At 36.9% G+C, this 7,836-nt stretch overlaps 1 long non-coding RNA gene across 1 annotated transcript; it reads right to left on the reverse strand.

The window, feature by feature from the left end:
• Positions 1–928: 928 nt before the first annotated feature.
• Positions 929–1,917, reverse strand: LOC111340543 (uncharacterized). Its single transcript, XR_002695767.2, has 2 exons — positions 1,709–1,917; positions 929–1,115 (listed from the first exon to the last, which is right to left on the reverse strand). It is a non-coding gene; the product is annotated as an uncharacterized LOC111340543 (long non-coding RNA).
• Between the last annotated feature and the right edge of the window lie 5,919 nt (positions 1,918–7,836).

A 7,836-nucleotide genomic window follows, 5' to 3' on the forward strand; every position in this document is an offset into this window, starting at 1 on the left:
GTTTGTAACGAAGCGTTTTCGATAAAAATAAAGAGTTGTAAAAGTAGGCTTTCTTTGCGTTAAGAGCTATGGTCAGCGGTCATTCAAACTCTTTGGCCGCTAAGAGTGACCAGCTTCTAATTCCTCCTTGTCAATATCACCTCCGAATCACAAATGAAGGTCACGAGAATGAAGGAAATGATAACCGCCGCCCAGTTAGCCCAATGAATAGTGCGCTGGACTGTTGTCCGCGGGCTCGAGGGTTCGAGCCCCGGCCGGACCAACACTCAAGGTCTTAAAATAATTGAGAAGAATTTGCTACCTTTCTATAACATCAAGAAATGGTTAGATATTCTAGTCTTCTCGGATAGGGACGAATAAATGGAGGTCCCGTCTCCTGCAGGGTTGGGGGTTGGAGACGTTAATTTCCCACACACGAGATTACTGTGTGATGGATGTGCTCCCCCTGAGGTGGGATGGGTGGGATGTATAGCTTCAAGCTGAACTGGGCTGGCCTTTCTAAATATCGTAAATACTTATACATTGTTTAATTAATTCTCCTTGTCAGGAACTAAGGGGAGTATGGAGAATACGTATACTGATGTTTGGGTGTGAAGGGTTTATCAGGGCAATGTTAATGGTTACAGTCACAGTGAAGGAGTTAAGTAAGGTCACTCACTCGACGATTCGTGAGCATCCTGCAGTCTCACCGTAACAGCGTGCTGTAATTACCCTACTCTCATACTATTGAAATTTTTGCTGTATGTAAGCTACAGCCTTGGTCACAAGATGGGGAACCTTGGTTGCAAGAGTTGTGAATTTTTTATATTCGAAACTTTTTCCCTTCTCACCCTCATGCACCGCAGTATTGTTCAACATTCTATGCTTTCTAAACAAGTAGCATATATATATATATATATAAACCTACATTAACAAACGCGACATCTGATTAAAGATTACTTATTTCACTCTTTATTAATTAATGGGCGATTTTACAATAGTCACAAGATACAATAGGAAGTTTGCGTTCAGTCCAGTTCGCCAAGGCCTCCTCATTCACTGATGTCCTCCAAAATCAATTCCCGCTTGCAGTGTTCCCTAGCAGCTGCACACAAGGCTCTCCCGGCCAGTTGGTGCTGTAATAAAACAAATCACTGGTGAATGAAAACCAAGAGTATGGATGGAACGAAGGGAGAGCGAGAGGTTTTGGGGTGCATGTGACCTACCCTTACACAAATGGACAAAGAACATTTGGTGATGATAATTTCTTGGGCAGAATGGTGCGCAATTAACTTTTTGTGTAGCTTACACATTCTCACGTTACCCACGCGTCGTTGCTGGCGATATTTATTCCTGTACCAGAGCGAAGCTCAAGTAGCTGGTTCAGTTTTCGAATATCAGCCTTACTAGATAGACTGAACAAATCAACCCGTTCACAACCAAGATCTCAAAGTAATTTCTTCCAATCATTAGCACACGTTTCCTTGCTGGTTGGGTCTCGGAATGTGGTGTGTTATTTAGACGAAAACTTCATTTTGAATGATTTGTTCATTCTCATTATTTGTGCTTAGCATGCGATTAAAAATTTGAACAGGAGAATATTAACATTAAGGACTCTAGGGAGTCACAAAGTTAAAAGGCAGATGGAAAGTGTTGTTCAACGCAAAACGTATTATTGAGCATTACTTAAAAAAACGCAGCAACAGAAATAACAATTGTGAGAACTTACAGACTCCGCTAAGTCACGCTTTCTTCCTCCATTAGGAAGATTCCCCCCTCCACCAGCGGTGAAGGCTTCATTTTCTCCTACGAAATAAGTTGCGAGAAAGACAAGTGTAAAAACCAGAATAAATTTAACGTTCATGTTGGTTTAGCTTCACGACGGGCCGTTCCTCTTGTATCGCTGAGTTTTAGGGAGAGATGCCAACTCCTAAAGCGGCCGCATTTTATTTCCTCGTGAAATGTCAACAAAAACACTCCAGCGATAATTCTCTTGACTGAACCGGAATTGAAATGAAATGAAGCTCTAATTATAAATCTGTCATTGTTTTGGCTGTTTTAGCATAAACACTTCTACGTGATCAATGCCGACGATTCCGGCCTTTTAAGGATATGAAATCAAAAACTAATTAAGGGTGTTTTCCACATTTCACAGATATCAAATAAATTTTCCAAACATAATTTTTTTTTTTTTTTTTTTTTTCACCTACCGGTATTATGTCAGTGGAGTGAAAAGAGTCATTCTTGATTCCATTTACTTAGAGTTGTAGGTGGTCACTGTCGGTTAACATTCTACAGATTATTGATTAATACCTTATCTTTCTCCATTTCACTGATATCAAATAAATTTTCCAAACATAATTTTATCTCTTAGGAGTCATTCCTTTGCTCATCATGTTCTACCACATCTTTACCGTCATAAATGTTACTGTAAACTTTGAGCTTGAAACTAGATTTTATTACTTCTTTGAATTTTTTTTTTTTTTTTTCTTTTTTCACCTACCGGTATTATGTCAGTGGAGTGAAAAGAGTCATTCTTGATTCCATTTACTTAGAGTTGTAGGTTGTCACTGTCGGTTAACATTCTACAGATTATTGATTAATACCTTATCTTTCTCCAGAAAGAAAAAAAAAAAACCTCTTTCTCAGCTAATTCATTCACGCCCCATAAATTTTTTTTTTTTCTCCTCAAGACCCGAGAAGACATTTCGCCGCCTCAATTCAGTCTATTCGTTGCTTTTAATTGGAAAAAAAAATGCCTGCTTTTAATTGCAATAATCGGTACGCGAACGCTTTTTGAGTAAATGTGGCCACCTGGAATACATTTTATGTACTTGGGGTTGATTATAAATGTACTCGCTTAAATCAACTGCCACCTTTTTGTCACTACAGTCACTCTTGTTGTTGACTTAGAAGGAAAAACTTCCTGAGGCTAAATAGTGAAGAGGAGTCGGTTTACTATTTGAAGTCACAAACTTACAATTTTTGAAAACCATCCCACTCTTGCACTGCGTGATTGCCTTACCACAATCATACAATGGTAGTTTTCAGTGCTTCTTGGTGGGTGGGGCTGTTTAGAACGCGAAAATGCTAATCATTCTAGATGAATACAAAGTTTTTCTTTAATTTTATGACTTTTAAAAGAGGTTTACCGTCTAAATTTTGATTGCTCGTTTTTGCCGTAAGAAAAGATAAAATCCCACGATTCATTTGTCCTGATATCCATTCGTTTCATTGACGAGTGAAATCAGACTAATTTTGAATTTTAGCTATCCTAAATTAACGCCAATCTCTTCTCGGGCAACGAGCTCTTACATTATTACTTTAGTAGTTTTTTTTTCTTCTGTAGCCAAACGAAGGAAATACTAACATGGAAGCAGGAGTGACAAAAAAAAGTGATGAAGATATTTAAACTTAATTTTGTATTTTGAAAAAACTCAAGAATGCAGCGAGCCGTTTTAAACTTTGACTTGAAAGCAAACTTTATATTCAGTACGAGTCAGTGATAACGGAAATTACAAAATAGAATTAATATTGCTCTGAACTGAATAAGATTATTGTGCACTTTAAATCAAAATAAATAAGAACCATCACCATTTGGAGATAGCTAAATTACAGTTGTCGAGTTTTAACGGTTGGTGCTCGAATAATAACAAACAAACTGAATTGAGGTCTTAAATTACTATTTGTTTTTAAACAGAGAACGTTAATAATCATGGCTTTCAACTTTCCCTGAACAAAATAAAAAGCTTATTAAGTTATAAGTACAATTTTTTTCATAAGGTTTATTTTTTGAAATAGATCTTTATTAGTTTTTGCTCTTAATAAATGAGTAAATGTTCGATCTGGTGCTGGCTATACAACTGATTTGCCATGACAGTCAGTTTGATTTCACTGAACAGCCACCATTTGAATTTGAAGGAAGCCCATGGTTTGGAAAATTGAATACACTGCTTAAAACTGACACACAAAAAGTTGTGAGCCACCGACGATGAGACCGAACGGCTCTTTGGGAAATGTTCGTACAGTTATATAATCATACTTTTTTTATTATTCACGGAGAATCTTTTTTTAAGATCATGAATTCTTTTGTTTCAGGAAAGCTTGGATAGCTTTCATTATTCACCATGTGCAACTAATGTTGGTTATCATGAGCATGTTTAGCAATAAAACTGCTTTTTAGATGCGAACGTTTCTGCAATCGAGTATACAAATAGTGACGGCAAGTTAATCGTGACAGTACTTGAATTCTCTTTAGTCGCGCAGAAGCACCGAGTGAGTGTAAGCAAGGCTCATCAAACCCCCATGCATTTCTCCACTAAACTGAACAAGAAAAAATGTTAAGACAACAGAGTTGCAGTGTTAATGACAACTTACTTTTGGAGACAATCCTTAACAGATTTATTTCGCCGCGGCGAAAAAACGAAGGATGTTAATCACTGTACCTTACTCGTTTTGTTTTGCTAACACCTTTATCTGCTCCTAATGAGATATGCATTTATGGAGACTGGTTTGATGGTAATATCTAAATCTACCCCTGCTTTAGTTATCTCAGTCCCTAAACTACCCATCACGGCCCTGTCGAGTGCCACCCCTATGTAGGGGAGAAAACAATGTAAATCATGCAGAAACGTACTTCACATGTTTAATTTGACAAATGCACGCGAGAATCAAAAGCAAGATATATGTGCACTATCCCTTTTCAAAGGTGCGTAAGAACACTGTCTACTATCTTTTTTCTGTTCGAATGAAAACACCAATGCACTTCATCTACATCTACATTAAAATACGTCGGTAAAGTCGTTAGACATCACACCAACGTTAAAAATACAAAAAGTGTTAATAACAACAATAGAAATAATATCTACCAGTTTAAAGTTTCTCGTTAAAATACTTGGAAATCTTAGTTTTAAAAGTCTCTAAAGAGATGCTTTCAACAATATCTTTCGGAAGTTTGTTCCATATTCTGAGGGTGCGTGGAAAATAGGTATAAAAATATGATAGTGAAATCGGTTACGTTATCATGAATCGATTCCACTATGATAGTGAAATCGATTATAACGTAACCCTATAATTTGAAACGCATGAAAAGCATGTTTAAGACAAGTTCTTAAAGTTATCCTTCGGATCTAAAAAAGAAACTTCTGGTTTACAAAAGGTCAAACGTGAAAGTAAAACTATGCTTTTGAATTGTATTGCTTACGATAAAATTATGGTAAGCGAAACAAGACTCGACTGGGGTACTACGATTACACAAAAGACATGAAGATCAATGGATACCAAACATGAACATGGACACGCTCTCTGGACTCGTTCCGGTCCTACCTAAAAGTAAATTGAAAAGAACGAGAACCAATAAGCAAAGATAATTTACATGAAATAGGATCAAAAAAGGGTATTAAATTGAGGAAGCAAACTTTTAAAACTTCAAGAGCTATTGCTGACAGATAGGACAGGTAACGGGTTCCTGGTATGATTAAAAGAAAATCAATGTAGGTTTTCACAATAATTTGGATATATCAACAAAGTTGAAATGGTAAATTGGCCACCGTAACGATTACAAAAGCTGACGTTTCGAGCGTTAGCCCTTCGTCGGAGCGTAATCGTTACGGTGGCCAATTTACCATTTCAACTTTGTTGATATATCCAAATTATTTCGTTACTCCCACCGACGCAGCCCCAAACAGTTTCTTTCGAAACTATCAGCCTTTAGGTTTTCACAAGTTTACTCAGAGGTCATAGAATGAACTTTAGGCTGCGGACAGAACGAGGTCTCCTTTCACAATAGGAGCTAGATAATGCAAATACGTTATTTGCAATGTTTATATTTTGCATATTTTTAGAATTACTAGACACTTGTGAGTCAAGTTTAGGTTTCGCTTTTTACGGTCTCTTTAAACTGCAATGCTTTGTAACTTCGCGAAGCTTTGTTTCTAAAATCCCTCTTCAAAATATTTCAGTTTCCATTAATTAATCGATATTTCATTAGAGCTGAATTTGACCGAATTTACACTGGCTGAAGAGTATTACAGTCAATTACTCTTTTTACTTATTTCCAGTCATTTGTTCTCATCTCCCGATTACTCGAAACTTTCTTTCAAGGTCCGAGTTATCGGGAGCCGATCGCATGCACAACGTCTCTAGGCAAACGGCGTTTATTTAGAGACGTTGTCATCTGCGACGAGGCGTTAAGATGAAGATGGAATTTTGCTATCTAATCTAAGAATTATTCAGGAGACATATTCCCTCCTCTTTCTGGGATTCCTTAATTAAAGTTTTAGAAATAAGGTCTTAACGTTTGCAGTTGTCCTTCGACTTCGTAACTTCCAATGTGAATCGGCACGTTTCGGCTTTAAACCTTTAATCTTCGTCAGGTGATGAGGTAGACTAAATACGCGTCAATTTATGAACCGTTGTTAGAGTTGGTGCACTGGTAGTAATTTGATATAATTTGGATTTATCAACAAAGTTGAAATGGTAAATTGGCCACCGTAATGATTACAAAAGCTGACGTTTCGAGCGTTAGCCCTTCGTCGGAGCGAATAGGGTGGCCAATTTACCATTTCAACTTTGTTGATATATCCAAATTATTTCGTTACTCCCACCAACGCAGCCCCAAACAGTTTCTTTCGAAACTATCAGCCTTTATTCAATGGTAGTAATTTGATTCCGTAACAATGTTAGCATATATGTGCAGGCGCCTGTAAGTGAATTTATCGAAGGACATTTAATAAGCCCGATGGTTGGACGTATCTCAGTGTCCTTTGCAATGCTCGAATCAAATAAATGAGTATTTTTACGAGTTGTGTGGTATTTTGACTCGCCCTACGGGCTCGTCAAAATACAAATCATCTACATTATGTAAAACATCTTCAGCTTTTTAAAGAACGGACTCCGAAAACGGCGAAAAAATTTGAGGCCAAGATTGAGTTGAATAGGATTGAATAAAATGTTGGATTTTTTTTTTTCAGATTATGCGTGACAAGTTTGGAATATTCAATTCACTGGCGATAGGACTAATTAATTGTTTAATTATTAATTATTAATTAATTATTTAATTGTACTGGGCTAACATTTGGGTTGCATGAATTTTTCTATAAACGGCCTGAAAAATTATCCTCTACTGTGATTGGCGCATTTTGGTGATATTGATTTACGAACCTAAAGTATTACATTGTACTTGACAGTATAGGAGCAATGCAGCAAGCACTTTAATCGCCTTCCGTCTGTAATCCTTTGAACAATAACAATAAAACAGTTCTTGATCAATTACGTTTTCAAATTTTTTTTCAAGTCTAGAATCAGTGATTCCCTTTCTGTTGCTGTTAGCTTTAGTAAGTTGTTCTTTTGCTTGAGTGCGTTTATAGTTTGAAAGTAAACCGAAAACACCAAGTCAAAATAGAACGCGATTGCTATTCAGAGAGTATTTATTCCATTAAGCCACGAAACTCAGAATAGCTTTGTTGCTTGATTACTTTGGTTCTGTAAGAGACAAAAACTGCCTACGGAAGGTATACTGATAAACGTCGCGTGCAGATTATAACTGAAAGAGTAAATGTAGCTTGAAGTGTTTCAAGGTTTTTTTTTCACTCCACAATGTATCTTTTTATTCATTTCACTCCACTCGGAAGTGAGAGAGACTGCGTCTCGGGTTTGCATAACCGACTTTCTCGAATTCTCTCAACCCCCATCGAATACAGATGAGAATATGTAAACACTGTAAATATTGCAAGCCTGATTTATTTAAGCTCAGGGTACTTTAATACAAAAGTCATTCGATACTACAGTAAAACTAAGTTAATCATCGCTGAATCACACCCACAATAATATTGTAATAGGAGGAGGGCAGTTTTGAAA

The sequence above is a fragment of the Stylophora pistillata genome, chromosome 4 (genome assembly GCF_964205215.1).
Source record: "Stylophora pistillata chromosome 4, jaStyPist1.2, whole genome shotgun sequence".
Taxonomy (NCBI): Eukaryota; Metazoa; Cnidaria; class Anthozoa; order Scleractinia; family Pocilloporidae; genus Stylophora; species Stylophora pistillata.